General features: G+C 45.1%; 1 long non-coding RNA gene across 1 annotated transcript in view; it reads right to left on the reverse strand.

The window, feature by feature from the left end:
• LOC308200753 overlaps positions 1 to 22,297 on the reverse strand; it is a 149,095-nt gene extending 126,798 nt beyond the window's left edge. Inside the window, exons 1-2 of the long non-coding RNA XR_013955779.1 lie at positions 16,660 to 22,297; positions 15,839 to 15,954 (exon numbers count right to left, since the gene is read on the reverse strand). This is a non-coding gene — a long non-coding RNA (uncharacterized lncRNA). The remainder of the gene's footprint in view (positions 1 to 15,838; positions 15,955 to 16,659) is intronic.
• Positions 22,298 to 27,022: the final 4,725 nt, after the last annotated feature.

Here is a 27,022-nt window from a genome sequence, read left to right on the forward strand (position 1 = left end):
ACCATCAGGATGCATCAGCCAGCAGAGCCAAAAGGGATGGGAGATGGGGCAGCGTGGAGACAGACAAGAATGGCAGTCCCAAGCCCAACACTCCTGTATCAACGTGTCTCAGACTCCTTGCAGCATCCCCTTTACCAGCCCCATAGCCTATCAGATATAGGATCTCACAGTCTTTACATTGAAAGTACCGGGATGTGGATTGAAGTAGGAAAATATGCACAGATATGTTTATGCTTGGTCCAGTTGCCAAGCTGCCTCAAAATGGGAAAGAACATTTGAGGCCAAACCACTCAAATTAATGGCTTTGTAGCCAGCCTGCAATACCTTGGCCACAGAACTGAGACATTCATAGCATGTGACAATATTTCAGTAATCATAACTGCTTTTGAAAATAAAACTGCAGCTAATCAGGGTGGTCTTGTTTCTCTTAAGTACATTAAAAAGTCCTGAGTTCAAGCACTCGTTACATCAACACAGCACTTCTTAGACTGACAATATTAGACAACTTTGAAGGGCTTTCGAGATGCTGATACTCTGTCCTGTGGCCCTATTACCTCATTCAACAGCTAGAAATGGCAAGGTTCTCATTTCTCTGCTCAGAGCCCCTTCTTGCCCTTCCCTGGCACAGAGTCTTGCTGAGCTTGGAAAGCAAACAACATATATTAGAAATTTTAAGTTAGATTAGGTATTTTAGCACAGCACAGGAGTCTCCCAGAGTTTCCCTCCTCATGCTTCTGGCTTCATTAATCAACCCAGCCCTGACAAAGCATATTGTAGGAAGATGTCTGTAGCTACTGTGGTCTAGGGCATAATCATACCTCAGAGAGGAATACTTACAAGCCCATGTCTCCTCCTTAAACGAGGACACAAACAACCAAACTGCCTGGCAGTTGCACAATACCACAGTTAACTCCTCCAGCACTAGGATGATTCTTGTACTCAAAAGGGAGCAAAGCAAGGGAAGAGCAGTACACAGACTGGAAGAAGTGCTAGGAAAGATGCAGACCTTGAAAACAGCTTGTTTCAGAGAGAGGACTCTGGTGGAGAAGCCATGGTAGCTATCAGGGTCCCAGCCTGGCTCAGCAGTGGAAGGGGAGATCACATACATCTCCAGCAGTTAGAAGTACAGTAAACATTTCAGTGTTGGGAGCAACATAGCAGGACCCAACTCTTCTCCATCTTACCAAGCTCTTCATAACCTCTACATTACAGATCACGCTGTGAGATACTGCAGTCAAGCAGCAAAATCCTGCTGTGGTAACACAATACGCACCCCTCCCCACCACTCCAGACAAGATGACGGCTCCCACATTGAAGGGATGTATGACAAAGTTTGCTGTCACAGAGCCACAGGGAGGAAATAACAGAATAAAAACCGAGAAGCTCTTAAGATCAGCAGAATTTGAGCCAGAATAACATGGTCGTCATTTCTCTGCTCTCAAAGAGCACCCACAACAACACATCACAGCAAGCTATAAACACATGCCAGAAGCCTTCTCCCAAATGTAATCCTTCTCCAGAGCCCTGCCACCCACAAGATGTCACCCACAGCCAGCCCCTCTCACTGAGCTGCCCTCCATGCCCTCTGCAAGCTGCCCTCCAGGCCTTGTCCCTTTCTCACCTGTGCGTGTGGCACACCTGAGCTCTCCAAACATCCTGACGATCCTCATCTAGCTGATTAGGCTGAAAATAGGCACAACTGTCTTCTTGTTAGCTGCAAGCAGAGCATAGCTAACAAGCAAAAATCTCGTGGCATTTCAATTTGAAAAGGTTTCTTGGTACCTTATTTCCTTCTGGTTTACATCTCCCATGTTTATGGTGGAGGAGACAAGAGGGATTACGGAGCTGAGACATGGGTGGGACAGGGTGACAAAGCTGTTAGGTGTGAAATAAAGCTATTCACTACATTGCTATTGACCAGTCTGTAGCCATACAATTTAATTTTCCAGAAGATAAGTTACAGCTCCTCTCTTTGCTCCCCAGTTATCTAGCATCTCCACTTGTGTCAGGAGAGACCCGGTAACAATCTCTTTGCTTTGGCTGAAAGCAGAAAGAGCTGTAAACACTTGACTGCTTCCTTCCTATCCACTCTCCTGCATGCATCTCTGATGGTGTCTGTACCAAACCCCTGGCTTGCCTCTACCCGTTGTGCCCTCCCTCCTGCATGAGGCATCCCGCAGGGGCTGCATGGCACAAACAGAGCTTTGCACTTGCTGGCTGTGCCAGCGGGCACTGTCTGCCCTGGCACTTCCCAGCGCCCGACCCCTTGCACAGAACCAGCTCCCTCGCACACCCAAGCATGTTTTTTTTTTTTTGTACTCAAATTCCATCTTCCAAGAGCTGCGAGCACCACAGTAGAAGGGAAGAGCCATTTAGCAGTGTTAAGTCTCAAAATATCTTAAATTACCCCCCTCCTTCTGGATCAGTTTTTTCCATTTATATCATCATCCACCTGGGTAGTATGGAACGCTAGCAGAAAGCTGATAATTATGTTTTTATAGAGATTAGATGTTAAATGTTTTCTGATGATGTTTGGAGCTCAGACTTAGGCACACCAATTCAGCAAAGAAAATTATTCCCATTTTCCCCAGAGAAAAGCATTAGTGTTCATTGAATAGAACGAGTATTTCCCCTGCAAAAATCGCACTGGCTGAAGACCAAGAACAGTCAGATTTCAAGCCTGAACCAATAAGAGATTCACAACTCTAAACTCAGAAATTTCTCCTTTAAATACCTCTAGAAGAAAGGAAAGAGCTCCTATTGGAATTACTCCTAGAGCCGAAAGACCTTCGGATATCAAGCCCTAGAATTATTCAGTTACTCTGTGCTGAAAGAGCAATTTCAGAGTATTTGTGGAGGAACGTTTTTAAACATTAATTAGCAAGCTTCCCTCTTACTCCCCGGTCTGCGAGAACATATTATGCACAAGTGGAATCAAAGCCAGGCTTGTAGAAGAATTAATACTTGAAGCCTTTTGAGGATTCTTTTCCTTTTTCCCCCTAAAACAAAGACACTGCTAATTCTCACACTGCCATCTACACACCACCCCAAGACAGCCTGCCCGCAGAGACCAGGCACACAAAAGCCTTGCACTCACCCAGCCATAAGGACTCGAACAAGACCAGCATCCAGAAACAAAAAAGATCCTGCCATACTGGCAACAAAAACAGAGGTCAACCTTTCACAGCCCTCTAATAGAAGAGGAAAACCATGGAGCAGCTCAACTGCCCAGCCTCAGGTGGGGGCCAGCCCTGCTCCCACTCATCTCCTGCAGCTTCTCAGCCCACCTGTGCCTATCTGGGTCTGCACCTGAGCAGCCTCGTGCCCTGCAGGCTCCCAGGGCACGTCTCCCACAGCAGACAGGCTCAAGGGTGATCACCCGTCGTGTCTCCCTTTGGGAGGATCTCAGGGATACTGCGGTGCCCCCCGGGAGCTTGGTCCACAGGGTACACTGCTTGCACAACACCCGGATCGGGACACTTTGAAGGCCTCAGGACAGCACAGGTCAATGTTTCTAGAAAATTTTATTCTGTGAAAAAAATCTTTTACATTTCAAGTGTATTTCCAACTTAGGCAGCATTGCTTAAATACTGTATTCTTAACAAGTTAAAGCATTTAGGATTTTGAACACCTCAACTTTTTCATTGTGCCAGCACATATATGTAGTACTTGAACATATACAACAACAAAACACCTTAAGAAGTCCGTCACTTGCAAAGACTTACCTAAAGATTTGTGAAGTATGAGTATTTCCTTAGAGCAGTAAACACACATGGTGAGTACCACTGTTGTAATTTAACCAATGCCACAAAATGCTCAGCTGTGACTTAAATTCAGCAGCGCAGCTCAAGACTCACCACTGCGCCTGAAGCAAAATCTCCAAATATCTGTTCTGTCTCATGCTGTAGCAACTTCCCATCCTCATTGCTTCCACCCAGCATTCCCATCTTCAACTGCCTGAGGAGGAATCACCCACAAGGCAGGCTGATCAGTTATTTCTAAGAACTGGGCTAGAATCTTGGTGCTCTCTGTCTGATCTACAGAGCAGGAGGCATCTCATGAATACTGCTAATTTCCTCTCTTAAACAGCTTTAAGTCCTTCCAGGTTTCCTTCAGTAAATTGGAGACTATAATGTGCACGGAAAGAGTAAGATAAGAATCTGCTAGAATCAAACTTTTCAGTACTGCTAGTTTAGAACAAAAATGCATAAAGTGTACAACGCAATTGACATCAGATGCAAATTATGCTGACTTTTTAAAAAATAGTAGTTGAACCAAGTCCTTCCTTTACTGCTACATTTCCTGATATGTTTTTGAGTCACCTATAAACAACATTTAATTTGTGAGAAACAGTGAGAACTAATTCTGTATGCAGTATTACTGTAATTAATGTTACTCAATCTCTAGATACTATGCTCTCCTCTATCAGCACCAGCAGGCTCAATTCCTATTTGAAAAGTAATAGAGTGAAATCTTTAAGGAAGACATGTTTTTTCCAAGGACAAAACAGTTAAGCAGCCAAGATTTGTTTCTGTTTGTCTGGGAATCTCTTCCTTTGGAAATACAGTGAACAGTGCAAACTGGTTTACAGGTCTCAGTGAAGGTCCTGGGTGGTACCTGACATGCTCTTTCTTAAAAAAAAAAAAAAAAAAGAGACTGAAAGCAGCCCACTGAAACAATCCAACCACATTTGCTAACGGGCCACTTTATTGCTTTCAGCAAGGGAATGCTATTACATTCCTTAATCCACCTGCAAATCGATGATGATTTTAACTTGCTTTCAGCAAGCAGATACGTGTGCATGAACTATATTGTCTGACGAGCCAGCCACCCGTGCATGATTGATCAGCATCCTACCTCGGGTGTGTCAGAACCACAATAATATGACAAATTCTCTTCGTCATGCTTCAGCTTTTGCTGGTTGTTAACACAAAGCAGGTGTAAAGCAAAGGAATAAAAAACACCAGCCGTCATAGCAGATATTGGAGAAGAGGGCTGCGAACAAAGGGCTAACAGAAAGGATCCCGAGGGACTGGCATTCAGCAGGAAAGACCATCTGAAAGCCCTTCCCTGTACCCAGCAGACAGTCAATCACTCGATAATTCCCTCCAATTGTTCCACATTAAACTGTTAGTTGGGTTACACTCAGATCTGTGTTTCATTATTCTTTAACAAATTACAAGGAAACTGCCCAGGGTTAACTTTTCCTCATCCACGTTGCCATAGAGGCGCGTTAGCTGGGCTCTCTGCGGGATGATCTGTATTACTACAGAAATGACAGTCAGGCTCAAAAAGTTCTTCGGTCCTTGAAGCTGTGCATGCTTTTTGTTTGTTTGTTTTTACAGAATGTCTGTATCATGTATTTGATAGCTCATCTTTGGTAGTTTTTTTACACTGAATTTCTCCTCCCTTCCACTTTTCTACACAAAAGGACTTCTAGAGCGGAGTAGAATAGGAGCCTATTTTTGACGTAGTGCTCCATGCTTAATGTTATGAAGTGGCATGGTCGATTTGGATGCATTAAAACATTACGGTTAACTGGTTAAAATCCCATCCTGCCACCATTTACTGTAAGCTATCTCAGCTAATGCAGTGAATTGCACAGAGGAATAAAATTACATACATGCATACTTATGTGCTGATAATGACTTCAGTTTGCATCCAGCTGAGTGAAGGATGCAGCTGAAGTACAACTGTACCACACCTCTCCCACAAATTTCCCCACAAAATCACTGAGCTGTGAACTATGACTACAGAAATTCAGGGCCCCTTTGCTCAGGCGTGAGCACTGCTGTAAGATGCAACCTTCCCAAAAGTCAGGGCCACAGATCTTGCCTTCCTTGGCTCAAGCAAAGCTTCAAAAACACTCCTCTAGGTTGTCAAGACCTGAAGGTTAACATCCTGCTCAATATATCAGCTCTCTTTCAGAAATCACACAATGAAATCCTTTCTCCAGGCCAGTGCAGTCACTGACATGAAATTCAAGCAAAAAATGCAGGGCCTTTGCTTTTTTCTGAAATGAAAATTGGAAGGATTATCATTTCCTTAGGCAACCTATTATCTGGGTCAGCGCTACTTTATTGTGTAGCAGGCAATACTAACTGTTGTTGATTTGGCTTCAGCCTCACTAATAAAACCAGAAAATATTGCTGAGGTACCTTTTGCTGGCAGTTAGCTTTGGAATTTCCGATGGCCCCTGTGAATTAGCAGAATCTGAGAACTGTAACTGCTTCTCCATAAATCTTGCTCGGTGTAGTCCTGAACTGAAGTCCACTGAGGCTGATAGGAGCCCTTATTTTAACACATTTGGGAAAATATCTTCTATGAGTTCTCTGAAACCTACTAAAGTCCATAACAAAATATTCACTTACTACACTTGATCCCGAGTTTAGTTTTTCTTTCTCATGCCTGAACCATGACCTGTGCTTTCTTCTGAACATGAGAGCTTATCTGCAGCCACATCTTTCCCATTTTTGCTCTTAAGCTTTTACATAAAATGTTTTCAAATACAGACCACATGTTTTTTAATATACTGAACTTAAATTTCATTTTATGGAACCCAAGCAATCGTGCTTAGTAATTTCTTTCCCCTTAGATCTATGCATCTGATTCATTTATTAGTTTTTTTAATACCAGCCATGTATTTCCTACACTTCAATTTTCTGATGTGGCCTCACTTCAAGTTTTGACGTTTTGCTGAAAAGTTTCAACAGCAATTAGTCAAAACACGATGACGTTTTGGTTTTCAGTTTAATCCATACCAGAGCTTAGACCAAAGCAGTTTTCTTGTAGTGAACACAGACTTTCTAATTACGCTCACTAATCAGAGGAGTTGTAAGAGCTTTTTAGGAGGAGGAGTGCCTCTCTGAGTGCATGGTCTAGCCTAACAAGCATGATTTGATGCTCCTAAAAGCTAAATGGCAGTTCCCACCCCAGCAGCTGGGCACGAGGGCACGCAGAAAGTAGACTCCCCTGAGTCCCTTGAGAGGCCTTGGCTCCGTTTCACAGTTCTCATCAACTCCCCCTCTCTGCTCCTCTCTCTCCCCTAGAATCAGCCTTGGTGATCTCCCAACGCTTTCTGATTTAACCTTTTGGTACTTTTAAGAAATCTGCTGACTGTGACGAATTGCATTAACTTACCCAGAGCTAAGCAGTGCTCTTTCCAGCGGTTCTGGCACAGGCTGGGTGACCAGAAACTGAGACCGATGCTGCAGGGCTGTATCTCAAATCTCAAAGCTGAAGGAAAAGTAGGATATTTAACCCTACCTCTTAACTGGCTTTCAGTTAACTCTGGATCCTGAGCTGCTCCCCACCTCCCAGTGGAAACCAGTGAGTGCAGGGGAGCAGCTGACTGGGCCAGCCCCTCGCTTGCTTTCCCGAAGCCCCCCAGCTATCTCCAGGGGGTGCCTGGGGGATTTCTAAATTGCTGTTACTTGACTAAGGAAATCCAGATCGTTATCGTGAAGCACTTTTATATGCAAAAGATGTCATAGATTTAAAGTTTTCCAGCAGCAAAACGGATTTGTGTTGTTGCCCCAGAAACAGAAGTGGGTCCACACCGGCATATCCGGAGATGTGCTGGACCATTTGCCCTTTAACACATGAACCAGGACCAATTACAGCATTTTTCATAAAGGGAGGTACAGAGACAAACAATTTTGACTACATATTTAGAGAACTATACACCACTTGATACCATTGTCATAAAAGGCCTCCAAGTTTAAAAACCCCTGCAGCTGCCATCTGATTGCTAAACACAGAAAATGCCGTTTCTGTACCGCTGTTCAGTTCCTCCCGTTTTGGGAACATTGCAACTGCACGGGAGATGCACAAACACTGAAGACACAAGCACAGCTATTCACACAAAAGCTAAAGCCAGCCAGATTTCCAGGAGCCAGGCCACCAGGCAGATCAAGCCCTGGCACAGCCCGCTACGCTCCTCGTGCTGGGGGAAGACCAGCAGGAATCGCAGCTGCAGTGCCAGCAAGGTGTCAGCCAGGGGTGGTGCAGTTACAACTTCCCCGACGAGCCCGTTTTCCAGATGCCGAGCGCTATCAGCCAGCAGCAGGCACGGTGCCCAGGCCACATATGTACTAACGCAGTAAGACACGGCGATGGGAGCCAACGAGCTCGTGCAGTTAGCTACGAGGATACAAATCAAGAGCCATTCCATAGAATTACACGGCTTATATCCCCTCTATATTCATATATGCAGGGTAGCTAACTGCCTTTTAAAATAACCAGGCCCGGTGTGGATTGCATGCCCCAGGCTGCAGCAAGGTTGCCCGTGCCAGCACTGCCCTGAAAGCATCCCCAGGAGAACGTCTGTGAACGGTGGATAGCGAGGTGGGATAAAGCTCACGTCAAAGCGCGTGTTTGTTTCCAATCTAAAAAGATCTAAACTAGGAAAATCTGGAATTCTGGCTCTGTAACATAATCATTCACCTGAAAATGGGGGTGCAGATGTATATGGTTTTTAATCAGTTATAATGTGTAAGGCCCAGCTCAGCTCCCACTGAATCTAAGGAGAACCATCCTAACGAGACCCTAAAGGATGTATGGACCACATGTTGCAACAGAAAAGCTCCTCCAGGGCATAGCAGGGGCTGGAAAGTTTTACCAGAGAAACTCATCCATGAAATGCAATTCCTGATGCCCTTTGTATCAGATGCTGGCTCTGATTAGCTGGCAGGGAAGAGCTGAATTAAAAGTGATGACCAGAACGCAGGATAAGTAGTTGTTATCAGAAAATCACTAGCTAATTGCTTCCCAGTCCCATGAATTTATTTACTGATCTCATCATTTGACTGCTGAAATTTTTCCAGCATTGCTGGGTCTCATTGTGATAACATTGTATAACTACTAAAAAACTTAATAACGCAGCACACAAAAGAAGTGCTGCGTGCAGACAAGGAGACAAGCTTTAGAGGGCCAAGCAGTTGATGTAATACATGAAATTCATGTCATGAGGATGTCTTTTATCCATAACACTGAGTTCCCTTCATGTACTTCATGTTGCTGTATAGTCAGCAGCTGCTTAATAGTTAAATACTCAGATTATGTCATAAATCCTTATTTTTATGCATTTACAGTATGCCTCACAAAACTGAATTACAAAAACTGGCAGAAAAAAAAGGAAAAGGCAATGAAAATATTTTTTAAAAAAAGGAAAAAGAATAAAGAAAGAAAGAAAAAAAATCCTTGACTTGAAATCTTGTTCCTTACTCACCTAAAATGTTTTTTATTGGCTTTTTGCACTTGCCATAAAATTAAATCTCCTGCAATTTATACACAGCTTTTAATAATAAAAACAACAACAACATAGGTTGTATTTGTGTTTCTAGACAGAATTGTTTAAGATCATTCAGAATGGGACCACCCCTAGGAAAAAGAAAGGCCCAGGCATATTCTCACTGATGTCTACAGATGATTAATTCTGGTTGGCTTTCAGATGGGTGTGCCGGGATGTTTCACCGAGGCAGCTGCTGAGTGTAAAGCCTGATAGCAAGTAAAAGGATTCCTTCAGAAAATCGGGGGGGGGGGGGTTAAGTAAAATTTAAATACTATATTTTTTTATTATTTGGACTTTTTTGGGGAAATAGAGATTTGAGAGGAAGTCAAGACTGGCTTCTTCTCCATTGCCCAAAAAGACAGAACTTTTTGTAAAAGACACATAATTGTTAAAAACATTCATTGATGGAAAAAATCTTCTTCTTCAAAAGGCATACCGATAAAGAAGCTTTGTTCAGTCCCAATAGGTACATCTTAGATTCTTGCACAAATTGTACTGCAACAATTTTGGATTTTGATGTATCCTGTCTACCTCAGTTACTTGCTAATGTAAGCATAAAAAATTATCTGCTATCATCTAGCTGAAGCTACTAGACTGCGGTTAATAATTTACTGCTCATCTTTATTCTGAACATGCAAATTATTAATTGATTACAGGTTTTCCATAGTCATCTGTGTAAATGACTGCTCTTGCCTTTCATTACTGCCTCCTTTTCCACCTGTCCGTCAATCAGCTCTTCTTGGTGATGCCAAAATAACATTTCACGCTTGTGCTGCTTGCAGAATGCCAGAGCTCAAATGAAAGCAGAAAAGAGGAGCCCTCACAACAGGAACATAGCCTCTCAGGTGTGCTGCTGCCAGCTGGGATGCACGGTGTTCACTGGTTTTTCAGCACTTCTGGAAGAAACTAGGAAAAGTGCACAACACGAAACACTGCTTCTGTGCAGCATGAATAGAAGCTGTAAGCAAGAAGTCAAAAACTGGAATAAATTTCAAGTTCTTCACGTATCTGCTGTCATATTTGCAGGCACATAAGGTAAAAAGGACGGTCGTATCTCTGGAGATACGGAATTATTAAACATGAAGATTTTCACATACACTAGGCACAGAGCAATGTCCTTTTTGAGACCTGGGTATTTGGCATCTTCACATGTGCAACGCAGGGCCATTTTACACAGCACGGCTTTTGTACCAGGCTGTTATGTGAATCTGGATTGCTTTATCCTCAAGATGCCATAAACAAAGTGCTTCTGTGTCCTTGTGCAAAAGGTGATGGGTGCCATTCGGCTGCCCGGACTGTCAGCTTTCTCAGGCAAGTATTTTCTGGTGTAATCCTTACCCTGCGCTCTCTTAAAATAAATCTCATCGTATATGAAAAATGCTTATTGTTGATAAAGGAAGGAAAAAGAAAAAAAGAAAATACTGATAAAATACAGTGCCACCCTAAAGCTTTGGAAGGAAATGGAGCAGGAGCAGGTGCCTCCTCTGGCAAGGTAGATAGTAATGTATGAGTCCAGGTGAACTTCAAGAATTAGCTCTACTGCAGCTTCACCCATTTTTCTCTCATGCACCGACAGCAGGTTACTAATAGTTTCCTGCTAACTGCTAAACCAAGAGTTGGTTAGGTCATGGTAAAAAGCCAGGATATCTGGCTGTATTTGTTTTATTACAAGCTGTGGTTTTAATCCTGTAAGAAATCATGTGATGGCTTTATCTCTAGCTTTGAAGAGACCTACCTCCACAGAGCCCTGTGCTTGGCGTGGCTGTGTTAGAGGAGGGGAAGCAGGAAAAGCCTGGCTAACTTCAGAGCTCTGCCGACAAGATAGCACCAACACATCCCAGCCACAGGGCAAGCCAAGAGCTCTCTCAGGCTCTGCAGGAAAAATTATTTATACCAGTGCATACTGAACCATGATGAAGGCATGGGAAATGCACAATATTTGCATTCTGTTCTAAAGTTACAGATCGATCCACTAGAAAGAATGACCAGAAGTCAGAAAAACAGTCCTTTTTAGTTTGCTTTTAATATAACGATTCTGTTTTTTTCTTTGCTTTGTTTTGTTTTGGAGTGTTTTGTTGTTGTTGTTGTTTAATGATACATTTGCATTACATCTTCAATATTTTTCCTACCACCCTGATTAGAAAAATTGATTTTTCCCTTGGTGAGTCTCGTACAGCATCTTCATCCCAGAAACAAAGACTTTAAGAAAACACAGCGAGGCTCAGATACTCAAAAGGTATTTGGATGACTAATTCCCCTTGGTTTCAAGCACCACATCACCATTATTTTTCCTGAGTGCTCTTCCACTCTGCCAAGCACAAGAACAAGAGGTTGTTCTTTATGCTGGCTGCCTCCTGATCTCCTCATGCAGCTTTGAATCTTTTCCAAACCACATCCCCGATTTTAGCGAGGAAAGGAGACTGGGAGAAAGATGTTCACATCTGTGAAGAGTCACATCTGCAGGCAGCCCTCCTGCGTTCAATCCTCTGCTTTGGCTGTGGAGAAGGCGGCCTTGATTGCACAGACCTTTGAAGTTTAACAGTGATTTCAATGTGCTGACAGACAGTGTCATTGCCACATTTATATCAAAAGTTGATTATCTATTGAAAGGAAGTCTGTTTATATGTTTACTTCCACTTTTGTTAATATCGGGAAAGGAAAGGGAAATTAACATATGAAAATGCCAGATGTGACTAATAGCTATCAAAGTAAGACGGGACTGGGCTCCGATGAAATGTGTCTGCTAATTTGGAATAATCTGATATTGTCTTTTCTGCCTTGGAGTTACTTAGGCCCCCACAGTAAAAAGATTTATTGGGAAGCAGAAAACCTGAGTTCCTCCTCACCAAGATTTCACATTCGTCTGACGGTATTGTTTCTTGTACACAGTTGTAGGACAGCACCAAAAGAACAACATAAATTCTCCCGGGTACCTTTCAGTCCCTGTTCAAAGGCATGAAGTATTTGGCATACAAGATTTATGCACCAAGGTGATACTCTAATAAATTATGTCAAGACATCTGAAAGTCATCATTTCTGTGCACATGCATGCATTTTAAAAGAAAATCTACAAGAGGATCAAAAACAAGATTAAACCACATCTGTTTGGGTTTAAACTACATTGTCTGCAGAGTTCAAAGTTGTTTCCCTTCGTCTAAAAAAACTTACCCAGCTGTTTTTTATCTTAAATTCCTACCACTATCAAAGAAGTGTTTTCATTGGCCAACCGATGTTATTTCTAGAAGTTGAGCTAGTTAGGAATGGAGCTAAGTAACAAAATATGCTTTATTCATCAAAGGTCTACCCTCTGTGACTCGACTTGGCACACTGAGAAAATTAATAGAGAGGTTTCACCAGGTTCTAATGGGAGCCGTGTATCTACTGTATGTCATCATGCAATAAATTAGGTCCTCAATCTTTTTACGCAAGTAATTGACTACAACTGACACCGATAAGAAAAACATGAGACAGAATGAATTGGAAGAGGCACAAATTATACAATAAATAAACAAATACAACACAAATTCAATACGTGGGAAAGAGAAATGTTTTGAGAGCTGTCATCAATCAGTAAACATTCTGCATGAGTGCAGGTGTTGTGCGGTGGTGTTGTAATAGCCTGACTTGTTCAGCTACCACTGACAAATGTACACACCCAAGGACACGTGTCTGTGTACGTTTACATGCACACACACACACAGGAACACTAGAGCATGAACTCCTGATGTTCTGTGTTAAACACAGTGTAATAAATGGTACAACAAACTGCCTCCATCGCAATTACAGTGCTTTGTGTTAGAAAAGGAAAGAAATACAAAGTTAATCTAAAGGCATATGACATGACAGCTGCATCCCAAGCAATGAATTTCACATTTTTATGCGCCCTCTGCCTTTCTGAATGGCTGCAGTAGCACGTGAAGGCCTGTTTCACACATCAGGGCCACAATTTTTCTCCAGTGGGAACTGGCTGAAGCCTCTCACGCACCAGGCTACATCCTAACTCCCAGAGGCAAAGTTCCCTAAATCCTAAGGCCGGTCTAGATCCACAAACTGAGCAGCAGGACGGTTATGTTGGCCAAACGGATCTCGGAGCTGCCCTCTTGCCCCCTCCCCACACACACAGCCCAGGAAGGGAGCTGGCACCGCTCTTCCAGCCGGGAGCCCCGAGGCGGGGAAGCTGCAGACACCTGGGGAGCTGGAGCTGGAGGGCAGGCAGGTGAGGGCCTGGGGGTCCCACTCCTGGATCTTGGAACCTAAACACCCAGAAGTTTTCTTTACTTTGCAGATCCGGCCCTATTCTTCCTGAAAGCAGGGATATAACTTGCTTTTTTATGCAGCAAACAGGAAAACTGAACAGTTGGACACCCTACAGCTGGCCTACTAATGTCACAATCTTTTCAATATGTTCATTATTCAGTTGTCACAGATTCATACATTTGATAGCTCTTGATCTGCAGATCATTCACATCGTGGCCTAACAGCTGGCATTTCATGCCATAACACTGTAACTATGTACCCGTAATGTATAGAACATATGGGGCTAACTCTGCTCACCAACTGAGTACATATTATATGTTCCGCTGTCAAACGAAGTTTTACACATTTCCAATTTACATTTAACATTGTGTGGGATAAACCAATAAATCATTTGGCCTGGGAAGAGGAACAATACCAGCTAATCCATGCAACTAATCAGAAGCACATCATTTTTGTTATTGTGATTGTTTTCACTAAAATCTTGAACTTGAAAATGTTTTGGGTGGTCTTTGGTCTAAATACGCTCCCCTCCTCTTTCCAAAATCCAGCATTTCAGAGCAACCTCTGCTTGTCTTATCTGCTCCCCACAAATAGAAAAAAGCAGGGATTCAGCCTGCTGACACACACTTAGAGACCACTCACAGAAGGCTGGCCCTCGGTGTACAGCTCGGGAGGAAAACCTGTAAATGGATTCTCCAAAGCAGGAAAGTTCAAGAATGGAAATAAATCAAGATGAAGAACAATACAAAAATATGCTGTCAATTTATTCAAACACCTTCTGGCATGCAGTAAGAAAAATAGCCCCAGTGCCCCCATCACTACTTAATGCAATTCTCTTTTTCCTGGTCACGGTAATGCATGGTCCAACCTCTGCCCGAAAATGAAATACAAATCTGGCCAGACAAAATTCACACAGCTCCAAGGGAATGAGTTCAGTAATGCCCAAGTGGCTTAGTAATTTAAGTCACATTTTCAAAGTCCCAAAGCAGCATTTAGGCCCAATTCCTGTGTTTAAGTTTCGTGGCCTTCAGTACCTTTTCGCATCTGGCTTAGGCCAGCAAGCGCATTCAGCTGTAGTTACACCAACTTCTTAATTTTTATAGGAAAACCTTGCACCACTGTATCAGATCTTCCACTAAGCAGCCATAAGATGGTCTAGAAATTGCAAATACACAGCAAAACCCAAGCAGCTCAAAAATAAGCTCTCGTTGCCTGTCATTGATGCTCCACAGCCCTGCAGGGGAGGTGAGCTGAGGACAGAGTGAGCAGCAAGTACCCCAGCTCTACCCGCCACATGTAACAGCTCCTGGCAGTGCTAGGTCAGGGTATTTCTTTCCCCTTCCCACACCAATACACCCTTCATAATTTCAAAGATGGATGGATGCAGACTGGGGGGTTGAGGTTTTTGGCTGCCTAACAGCAGTAGGAGCCATCCAAGTGATTTGAATTTCAAATCTGTGGAGGAGCTGGAGGGCAGCCCTTGGTGGATGGCTGGTCACAACCGCCTGAGCAGCAAATACTGTGGTGGGATCACTTTCTAACTGCATTTCTACTTAGTAATAGACAAGCCTTATTTAGCAAAACCGTTCACAGTAATCACAGTAATCTTCATCTTCACTGCAAACCCTGAAAATTCAGCGTGAAAAGAAAAAATGTTTAGAAAAATTTGATGTGTAAATATTGTATAAATACGGACTAGATGTTTATAAGGCTCAAGTGTGTTTTGAGTCTCACAGACATGCTCAGAGACAGGTATCTTCCTAGGAGCCTTTCACACCACTGATAACACGAGGACAGATACACACACAACACACCCCTCACTCCTCCTGTGATATGCCAGAATCTCGATAGCCAGAAGCAACAGGCATCTCCTGCTGCAGGAAGAAAGGCTTTTTTAGATCATTGCCTAGTGGGGAGAGATCAGAATACTCCCTTGTGCTTGGGCAACTCATGTCAGATATAACATCAAATAGTCAGCTTAGAATAAACATCCCATCCTTGCCGTCCCACAGTCCTCCTACCAGCCCCACCGAGTCATTCAGTGACTATTTTCTAGCGCCAGAATATTTAAACCTCAACAAGATTATAGTGTTTGACATCACATTGGCTTTGCTAATATTGCTTCATATTATGCAAACTGTGAACACTGCAGTTATGGGAAGGCATTGTAACCTTCCTTGCCAGAGTGGTGAAAAACAAAATCTGAACCCTTTTTAAAATACAGGGCTGAACCATCCCTTGTCTTTTAAAACACACACCCAGGAGCCAGCTATTCAGTTTCAAACTCGCCTACAAAGCACTTCAAGGAGGAGGTGCAACACGTTACGGCTCTGCTTCTATCTGAGCTCTGCACTGCCTTCCTCGGTGATGTCTTGCCTTACACCAGCAGCTCCAATAACAGTGCTCTGGGGGGAGAAACAGACAAAACCCTATTGTTTAATCACTCAGCAATACAGTAAATATTTCAAAAGAGCTTAATGTTATAAAAGCAAACATGAGAGGCAAAATCCTGCTGATCTGAAAACAATTTTAGAGATATTTTCTGTCCAAAGAGACCCTTCCTCAGACCTCCAAAATGTTCTTATTTTTCCTCCTACCACAGGACCTGTGAGCTCTGGCCAAGTCCTTTGACTCTGGCTGTTCAAGGACATGAAGACACAACCCACCCCTAGACAGCTTGCAATTAAACCAGCACAAGAGACAATCTAGGGATACGGGCAAGCCTGGGGAGCTTTCCAGGCAAACATGATCATCTTGACAAACCTCAGTATAGTCTGCATTAAGATTTTTGATGGTTGTCAAACAACCACAGGGAGTTTTATGGAAATTTTGAAGGAAAATATGCACTTTGTGAATGCGCAAGAGACGTTCCTCCTATAAGAACGCTAAGTATAAATCTCATCAGCACAGAATGGAGACAGGCATCGTGGGACAGCTGCATTTGGGAAGCAACCTTTTGGTAATGAATGTTAAACAACCAGCTGGACAGGCTACAACAGGCCTCACAACACCTTGTAAGCAAAGCCAAGATGTTTACAGGTGATAGACGGGAAGGGGAAGTCAGTGAATGAACACCAATGGATGGACACGACGGAGAATGGCACAGGTACCTGTCAGGAAAACGTGAATAAAATGTGATGAAAAAGCTTGCTGAGGGTGCTGTTTGATTTCAGAGTTATAAATCAATTAATAGCTTATTTTGGCAGAGCAGCAGGGAGGGTCCTACTGTCGCTTGTGTGTTCTCTTCCTCCCCACATCCAGCCAGCACGGACAGACCATCACTACTCACTGAAAAGAGCAGAAAAGAGTGAACTGACTCAGTGCGCCATCCGACCGGGTCTGAAGCTGACACAGACCAGGAAGGTTGGGGGAGGAGGAAATAAAGAGAGGTCTCAGTGGCAGAGGACCCTTCCCAGGAAGAAAGGGAGCGTTATCCTTGGAGTCAGAGCAACGGGAGAGCCGGGGGAGAGCGGCGCGACACAAAGAGCAGCACCCGTCCCTCCCCGTTCCGCACGCTGCTCTGATCTCACTCGTAGGCTGAAGGCCTAATTAGCGCTGTACTAGCCTGATGTTAACAGAAGATAGCAAATGAATTGCTGTTCTTCAAACGGAAAGGAGATGTTTTAGTGGCTTGAATTTTCCTTGTGCGGCTGTAAAGAAAATATGCTTATTTTCCTTTTTATATACCGGGAAACATATGGAAGCTGGATTATATTTGTCCCAGTCTGCCAGCATTTTAAATTTATAGAACCCAAATCCTTTGGGGGACGTAATAAATTTACATACATTCTCAAGTGCTAATGCTTGCACAGGGATCTTTAGGTTAGCAGATCCATGTGCAAAAGCCCATATGTACAACCACCTCTGCAGAGGCCTCGCACACACGGAAGGCAATGCGGGTCGATGATTCGCATGGCGGCGCTGCTCAGGCCTGTGTCGGATCAGAAGCTCCTCACTCCGTGCAGGCACAGCTCCTCGGAGGACATCTCCTTTAGAATCTACCAGCCCCAGCAATATGAAGTTCTTTGTTTTATCAGCGTACATCACCTAGGATGCAACAAGGCTTTCCAGGCTCCATTAAGCTCCAAACATTTCTCGGTCTTTTTAGCTGATGTGAAGACTTAGCCCTAAGAAATACCAGCCACAGCCCACTCCGTCCTACAACTAAGCACTTCATCTTAACAGTGCATTTAAATTGACGAAAAATTCTCGCTTTCAACTATTTTACCCTTTTATTCTAATTGTTCTGTTTGGTTCAGTGACTGCCTGATGCAAGCCAAGCTGATTTATATGTTGAACTAGAATTTGTGTACCAGCAATACTCCCTGATAATGTTTTTCAACAGAAGCATTTGAAAGTATCCCTATTTCTATCATGTGAAGACTTAAAAATAATTTTCTTTATCCTCACAAGTTACCAGCAAATGTGTGCACACATCAACACGCTGTAGGAACTTAAGAAATCTCACATCTGCGCTGGGGAACTGCAGGAACAGGGGGATCCCACGGGGGCTGCCAGGGGAGCTCCCCCAAAGTGCGCAGCAGAGCCTGGGGCTGTGCTGGAGCAGCCGGGTGCCTGCAGCATTTCCCGGTGTATCTCAGCACCTAAAATCTGCAACCGCCAGACACGAACCCGTGCGTACCTTGGCGCTGAGCTAGCAGAAGGTGGCAGTGTTGGATCCACCATCTCCCTGAGCCGCAGCCGAGCCTCCAGCAGCGGCAGCAGCAGCTGGCAGCACAAATGCCTTTAATAATGACAAATTACACATCCGCTGCTCAATTAGTCATCAGTCACATTGTGATCCCCTCCTCTGTCAGGTGGCTGCAGTCAAAATCCTTAATTCGGAATTATCCGTTTTGTTTTTAAAATAATAATAATAATTAAACCCCCACCCCACTAACACAAGTGGGGAGGTGGGAGCCAGGGCGCCTGTGCCCACGCGCTCCCCAGGGCAGCCGGACCCGGGCTCCCCGCTTCTGCAGCTGAGGTTTTTTTGTGAGGGCAGCAGGAGCACCCCGCCAGCGCCCTTCCGTGCCATCATCCGGACCTAGCTACAGAACGAAGCACAAGAATTGCAGGACAGCAGCCCCAGGCCGTGCCCAACGGGGCGGTTTCACAGCAAACGCCAGGCAGTGACAGTGCCCGCAGCGTTGTACAGCGACCGCTCCTCAAAACGCAGGGTTCCGAGTCCCAGCGCAGAGCGCTGCGAGGTGCCGACCCTGCTCCATCCCCTGCCCGTACCCCAGCCCAGCCCGATGGGGCCAGCTCTGGCTGGGGACGCCGGTGAGCACAGGGAAGGGTGCCTTGCTGCAGGCCATGGCCCCGCGAAGGGGCAAGGGGCGTTATTTTGGGGCAGCCAGCTGGGACCCCAGCCGCTTCAGGGTGTGCGCAGGGCCCCGTGTGCCTCGGCACGGGGCTGCAGGGCCATTTGGGCCCCCGCACTCAGGAACTCCTTTTGCAAATGAGACGTGTGTTCCTTACTCAGTTAAGCCTTAGAACTGCAAATGGAGCCGTGTCCTTGAAAAGCCTTACTGTGAGCCCAGGGACCTCACCATCTGGCACAATCGGTCCCCAAACCACCACCGGATTCGGGGTTTGCACGGAAACACCCCAATTTCCCCTTCCACCACGGGACATCCCGGCCAGGTGGTGAACTTCTGCCTCGTGTCACATCTGAGAGCCTCAGGTGCTGAGGAGCAGCTTGCAGGCGCTCGCTCACCCGCTCCGGTGGGCTTCGGGGAAGGATCTGCTGCCAGTGAAAGTAGGAGGCAAACAGCCTGGCTCCGACAGGAAACATAACACCAGCTGATTCAGGGCTCTTTAGCATATGAATGTGTAAATTTGCTGTGACAGGTGGGATGTTTCAAGGACTTTCAATAGAAAGCCAACTGCGACTCGGTTATCATTAGAAATTCCTCGCTGCGATGCCAACGACTGGCAACCCGTGCTGGGGAACCCAGCTCCGAACCGGCTTCAGAAAGGGAGAGTGAGAGCGGCTCAGATCGATGCTCCTGCTGGGTGATTCCCTGATCGGAGCACAACTAGCAAAATATTTGTTCATGCAGATGTCTCCTGCCATGAGCAGCTTAACAATATCAATGTGTTTCATGCAGGCAAATAAACAGCAAATAATGGGAAGCATATGAGGCAAAGAGAAATACTCGGAATCCTCCGAATTACCAAACTCTTTGCTTTAAGGAGAGTCAGAGCCCAGCAGCCCAGCACTGACCCCACCCTGCAACGCAGCCAGGGCAGGAAGAGCCTGAGGAAGGGGTTCCCAAGAGCGCTGAGCCCTACACCTCTCGGCCAGCAGTCTTCCAGCAGCAGCTGCTGGATGCTGAGCCCCAGCGAGGGAGCTCGGGCGATCCCTCCCGTGCTCCAATGCAGCCTCCCTCCCCGGGCGGGCTGCCCCCGCACCAGCTCCTGTTCTGCCCCCGTGGGGACGCAGCGGGCGGCAGTGCCGCCCTCTGTCTGCAGGGCACTCCGTGGCACCGCTGGCAAGGACGAGTGGCAGAGGGTAATTTCTCCAGATGGGTCTCCTGGAAAGAATCAGTGAGACGGGGACACGTTTTAAGGACTTGCTCAGAGTTTTTGGTGGCTCCCGTCCAACGGCCAGCACACAGGAACAGCCTGCGTATTTTCACTCTCCTGGAATAACACAGAGAAAAGTTCCCATCTGCCTCCTGCAGCTCCGTTCCCTTTCCGAGCTGAGGGACAACAGATCTCCAGCTGGGTCTGCCCGGCCTCAGGAAGGGGCAAAACGGTCCCGCGGTCAGCTCAGCAGGTCAGGCCCGGATTTAAATCCTCATCTCGTCACATCCACGCCTCCTGCATCACCCCTCTCCACCTCAGTCCCCCCCCATCCCCCACGGTGTTTCGGTTGTGCTTCATTTTGTTTTTATCGACATAAACACCAACAGAGGTGCTCTGACACTGCAATACCGAAACGACCCCAGTGCAGGCAGATACATCGCAATGCCTGGGAGACCTGCAACAACAGCAGCTAGAAGGGAGCTTTTTTTTCTCCTCCTTCGTCAGGCAGAACCTGTATTCCAGGGACAGATGGGTTTTTTCTTAAAACTAGAAAAACACAGTTTGCAGTGACCTAGCAGAGCCATGCTCAGTGAACCAACTGTCATGCTCTACATACACCAAGAGCTACACTAAGTGAAACCAAACAAATGAATTAAAAAAGATTAACAGCTCCAAAGCTAAAAGACATGGAGCCTTTTATGTCTTTCTCTCCAGGATATCTGGGACATTTGTTGTGAACACAAGTACACTGCACATGATTACAATTTATTGAATTAAACCCAGAATAGTTTCTGTTGTGTAAAGTAGCACTTTCTTCCCTTATCTAACGCAGATGAAATGTTGAACTTCAATGCCCATCTGCAATACCGTGTTCCATTACAAATCTATTGAGCAAATTAAACTAAGTTCGTCTGGAATAGGTTTTTTTCTAGTTTGCTTTTTGAGGTTATGAGCAGGGCTTCAGGCAGCTGCTGCAATCAGTCTGCAAGTTAAATGTTGGTTTCATGGTGGCTGATGACCTAACAGAAACAGCAATTGTTGAACACTAGGGGAAAATAGTAGGATCCTTTTTAACCAAGTTACATTTCCTCTCTTTTTTTCTTTTTTTTTTTGTCTGAAGAAGTTACTTTTCTAAAAAGGGAAGGAAAACTTTTTGCTGCAAGAGCCCTTGGTTTCAACCCATAAAAGACACAGGGGGTGGGATTCATTTTGCTTAATAATCACCTTGAAATGTGTCCTTTAAACAAGACACACTGCGTTTAGCTTTGAAGTTCAGATGTTAGCTCCAGTTTGAATCTAACGTCGAAGGAAGTTTTGAGAAGCACGCTCGCACCTAAGCTTTGCCTGTGGAGGAGGATTTACACAGCGGGCCTTTAGCCACAAACCCCCGCGAGTACCACGGCCCATAAGCAACACCTCAGTGACTACACACAGGCTCCTGACACGCACCGAAGCTGCTGCTAACGTTTATATTAGTCCCAGGGCTGCATTTGCTGCCGTGCAGGCTAAGGGCTCAGCACACGACTGCACTTTATTCTGCAGGGGAGCACTTGCTAGCACTGACAGCGTGGACTGTGGTGCCAATGCGGCAGCAGGCTCGGAGGAGGCTGGTGCACAGGGGCTGCGTGGCTCCGATCAGGCAAACGGGGACCAGCTCAAACTGGGAAGAAGCACAGACCTGACACATCCTTGTGAGGGCCAGTAAGGGCCAAGCAAGCCCCAGACCTGCAGGGAAGCTGCAGCTGGAGATAGGGGCAGTGCAGCTCAGTGCTACACCACCACAGGCCACCCCGTGCAGGGGATGCATGCCAGAGACTCTGCAGCCTCTTTCATCCAAAATGTGTCGGGGCTGGGGTACAGCCTGCGCTCACACGGACACACCAGGCATTATAATTTCTATCAAGCAGTTTAGAAAGGCCTTGCAAGGCCTCTGCTCACCCAAAGGTCTCCAAAATGTATCAGCAAACAAAAAACATGGCGTCAAAGCTGCATAGAAAAAAATAAAAATAAAAAAAGGAAAACAAAACCAGAAAACAAACATCTAAAAGCCCAAATGGAGGCAGACAGCTAGAGCCAGTGCTCCAGGAAGTGTCACTTTACAATACGCAAAGTCTGTGGAGGTGATGACATTAACACTCACGGCAGAATTTCACTCCCAGTGCTGCTAAGAAGCAGCTGAGAAGCTCACAGCTCTGCCCCAAGGTGTCTCTTGAAGTCTCCTCTATTTCTTTGCACTTCCATGACAACAGCTTTCTGTCGCTCTCTCCTAGCACTGCATGTTGTGAAATCAGAGTTATTAGCTACGTTAGCCGAGGCAGGGTGCAAAATAACCCTGAGCCCTCTTCCTTAGATCTTGGAAAACCTTTTGACTCAGCTTGATTTCCTTACCACGAGTATAAAAAAATAGGCATTGAAAAAGTTTACAGACCCTTTTCATGTGGAGAGGATGAACGTGAGTTCCCTTTAATCTTTCATAGCTCGTGCGTGTTAATTGCACGCTTAGGGAGAGCCAGCTGACTTGCATTTCATGAGGGATGTGCGGGGACCGCTGAAGCCTCCGAAGGCTGCAGGAGCCAGAGGTGACTGGGGAACAACGTGCAGAGATCACAAGAGCGAGAGCTAGCTCAGAGACCTGCAGAATGGCATCCCACACTCACCTGCTCTTGTAGGAAAGGCAAACTTTCCTGTTCACCTCTGTTCATTCCAGATCTCCAACTTGCCAGGAAAGAGGAGAAAGATTTTCTCGCTCAGGCGTAGGTGTCTTTGCAGAGGGTGTGCTCTTTAGTGCACTGATGAGGATCAACGTTAGTTTGTGGGTCATTGTTAAGGCAAAAGTTTAATTATTTTTTAAGATATGAGATAGTCTAAGGATGGGAAAAAAAAAAAACAGGTGAAGAGAACACCCAACAGATCACACCAAGAGCACCAGGGCTGCTGCTGTTACAGAGTGACAAGATTTATGCTTTAGTGAATGTTTGACCACCTCCCTGAGTTGAAGTACCCACACTGCTGAAACTTTTTTTAAGTCCTTTCAAGACTTTCAGGTTATTCTGGATGTCCTACAAGCCTCCTTGCAATGACAGGATTGAAAAAAATACACAAAGAGCAGTACTGGAAGGACAGTGGGGTGCATAGTGTAGTGGTATGTAGTACGCTACGTCCTGTGGTATGTAGCTGTGTGCCATAAAACCCGCAGCTCGGGGTGTTGTGAGCTACCTGAAGGCTCCAGTCTTCCAGTTACGACTTGCCACAGACAAACTGACTGCATTCAGGAGGGTTTTTATTGGGCAGCATTGATGTGAATTTTATCACATTATAGTTCTCCCCATTTGGGTTGCAAAATTGGCCATACTTCCAAGAAAAGTATTAAATAGGGCTAAGAAAACAAGCAATATCTAGTGTGAAATCTGCCAAGTAATGTGAGATGGAGCTGGTGAGAAGTTTTCCAACAGGACCTTCTTCCAGGAGGAAATTTGGTTTCCTTGAATCCAAAATGTGTTCAGAAACGTGTCACGTTCAATGACACCATGTTTGAAAAAGAGCTGGAACAGGGCTTACGTTGAGGCTGAACATTCAAACTTTCCTGGAGTGGAACCTTTCTGTTTGGAAATGGATACTTTTGATCCTTTTAATCTGATGTTATGCAATATAAAATAGAAAAATCAAATTCAGACCATAATTATATTAAAGTAAGAAGTTTCTGTTGTCTTAAAATAATCCTTCCCCCACAAAAACTCATGCCACAAGAATCCAAAACTGTGTGTAAAACTCTCATTTTACAGTAGAAAGTGATTTGAAATCACAGTAAAATCCTGTGAAATGGATCCCTCTCTGTTCCTGCACAGGAAGAGCCTCTGCTTATGGCTCTTGGGTAAACTCAAAACTAGAGAAAAACGTGCAATTTCTCAGCTGGTCTGAAATGCCATTAGAGCTGTAGACTTCGGGTAGGCTATCTGTATAGAGGGTTAATTACAGATGATATGGCAGACTGCAGTGCTCAGACCCCTAGAGGTCTGAAAAGATCCTCAGACATTTCTGCCCCATTTCTGCTCCTCGCTCCGTTGGCTCTCACCTGGGAGGGCCGGTGAGCACAAGCCGTGCTTGCTAACAAATGGCTGTGTGCTTGCAATTACCCGGATTTCAAAGCCAGGAGGGATCACATAGACTCAACACCTGCGTAGCACAGTATCGGCGTTCTCCCTTTTAACACTTATGTCCCATGGCCCAGGTTGCCAAGTCCTGTGAATTTTTGGCAAGTGGTGGATTTTGTTCGGGGTGAGAGCTGCTCTCCCGACCACGTGAGAATCTCCAGCTTTCTCAGAAATTTTAGCCAAGCTAAGGGGAAATTTCAGCCAACCTTTCTGACAAGCTGTTTGTCCTAGTGTCTGCTTCCCAGGATGGATGCAGCTGCAAACTTCCCAAGAGCAGGCGATGCTCTCCTCACTCCCATCAGTAACCCAGCACTGGTCTGACAAGGAAGGAGGGGGGAATGGAGATGGAGAAAGATCAGCAGATAAATAGGATCAGATTTCAAGCACAAGAAGCGATTCCTCTGGACTCCCCCTCCACTCTTTCTTCCTCTTCTCCACCCTGGCTGGTTTGAAAGAATAGGAAGGGAATGGGGCTGCAGCTGTACCTGGAGAAAGAACGAATCCTTCCTGCTCCTCCAGCCCAGGAGCACCCCATAATGAGCCCAGTTACTGCTGCAGGAACAGGGAGGATGGTGATGAAGTCTGTAGTGGAAATAGGAACAGGCAGAATTGATAAGAGTGGAGAAAGCAGAGGGAACGCGAGTAGTTTGAAGGAGGCCAAACAGGCCGATTTGGAGATAAATAAACAGACCAAACCATTTTTCCCAGTGAATCTGAGGGAACAGACAGCACTGCCTCATATGCACACTGAAAAGGGCAGTAAAGTGGGGGAAAAGATTTTTTAAATATCATCCAGAAAACAGACCCCAAAACTTTCTCTTTAAAAATTGTACAGTTGGGGGTGGAAGAGGAAGGTGTGAAATCCCACCTAGCTTCAGATCTAGTCAGGTTAAAATTTCTGTATTGTAACACAGGTTTACCAAAATCAAGACCGGAGGAAGCGGAGACATCGGTGTAAGCTGGGTCAGCCACACGTAAAGCCCCGGGCTGGCACCTCGTACTGTGACCCGAACAAAAGTGCTGTAATGAATGGGTTGCTAACACCTCTTCCCTGGATTCAGCCTTGGCTCTTCCTCTAAACAAGAACCTGGGAGACTACGGCTCAGCTGGGGGAATACAAACCAATACAACAGCCTTCGGAAGACCTTCTCTAAGTTGTACAAAGCCACCGTGAAGCTGAAGGGCCTGTAGATCTGGAGGGTGAGCAAGGCTGTATCAAGTAACAACAGCGACTGAGCTAAACTAGCTATCGTAGCTCATCAAATCTGGTCTTCTTCTCTAATAATTTACAGCTGAATAGAAGGCTCGGTGGAAGTATTGGATAAGAAAATGCTGTGTGCAGTGCCCACTTTTAACAACTGCCTGGGAGTGATTATTTATGTGCGAGTGCCAGAGAATTCGACATGATGGATTAGAAAGTAAAGCCAAATTCTGCTGTCAAGGAAATACGAAGGAATGTACTGGATTTCAACAGAGCAACTGTGCATCTACAGTATTTTTTTCACAAGCACTGAACTTTGACATTTGGTCCTTTTGGAAGAGCTTGAGGTAAGAAAATGGGGGTGGAACTGACAGGGGGATATCTTAAATGATCATTGAATGAAAGAGTGGGAAAGGTCCGTGGTCTGCTATCCAAGCTCTTTTATTTTTGTTGGAAGAATCTTCCCCTATCAAGCCCAACTTCTAATTATTTGGAGATCTTGATGTTCATCCAAGACTCAGTTTAGCTAGCAAGAAATGAGCTTCAAAGGAAATTTGCTCTTTTAAAGTGTTTGATTGTGGTGTTGTTTTTTTGTTTTGCTTTGTTTTGTGGTTTTTTGTTTGGTTGGTTGGGTTGTATTTTTTTGTTGTTGTTTTTTCCCTCCAGTAGCTTTCATGGCATTTTCACTTCCTTCAGCATTTCAGATTTCAAACTTAAACAAGCGTTAAATCTTTACTCTATTGGAGCCAATGGCAAAATTCCCACTTGTTTGGATCATCCCACAATTTCATGCTATACATTTTGCCCAAGCTTTACTGCAGTCAAAGCTTCTTTGTTGCTCCGGTTAACAGCAGACTGCTTCCAGATTCTGGCACTACTAACGTAAAGATAAAGAGCTACAAAATTGAGGTAATACTGGAAAAGAAGGTACTGCTTGAGCAGAGGCAGTTGCTTTGACTGGAGGATTAAGAGAAGGAAAAGCCATGTAGGTGTATGAGGGCAATCTTTACAGCCCTACTACAACTCAGCCACACATTATCTATATGGCACCGGGGGCAGCCTGCTCAGAAAGATCTCGACAGAAAGCAATCGCTATCAGCTTGCTTTGTTGAGGCAGGCACATATGAGCTGACACCCTAAATTATGATAAAAGCAGAAGGAGTTGAAAAATGGCATCAATTACAAAAAGTATATGTAAATAATAATTCAGGGAAAATACTCCCCATTTCATGCCCAACCCAATAAAATGGTGAAATAAGCACGAGGGCAGGTGGGGAAAACTGGACACAGAGAAACACTGCACTTTGCTCAGGCTGCAGGAGAACAGCGAGGTGAGGGTATCTCACAAGCAGTGCACTGTCTCTTACTGATTTGCTTCCCCACGGAGCCCAGAAATCTTCCAGCAGACAAGAGCTGCAGGCCCAGCACCAAAAGAAGCCTGTTGACTTCCTTATTCCACAAGGGGCTTTGGGATCACAGCTAAATACAAAGGGTTTCTTCTTGGAAACACTGAGAGCCCTCGTGCCTTTTTTCGTGTACTGCGAGAATGTCTGGTCTCCCCACTTCTGCACGCCGCAATGACCCTGC

Source organism: Anser brachyrhynchus (genome assembly GCF_964034855.1).
Source record: "Anser brachyrhynchus genome assembly, chromosome: 10".
NCBI classification, from domain to species: Eukaryota; Metazoa; Chordata; class Aves; order Anseriformes; family Anatidae; genus Anser; species Anser brachyrhynchus.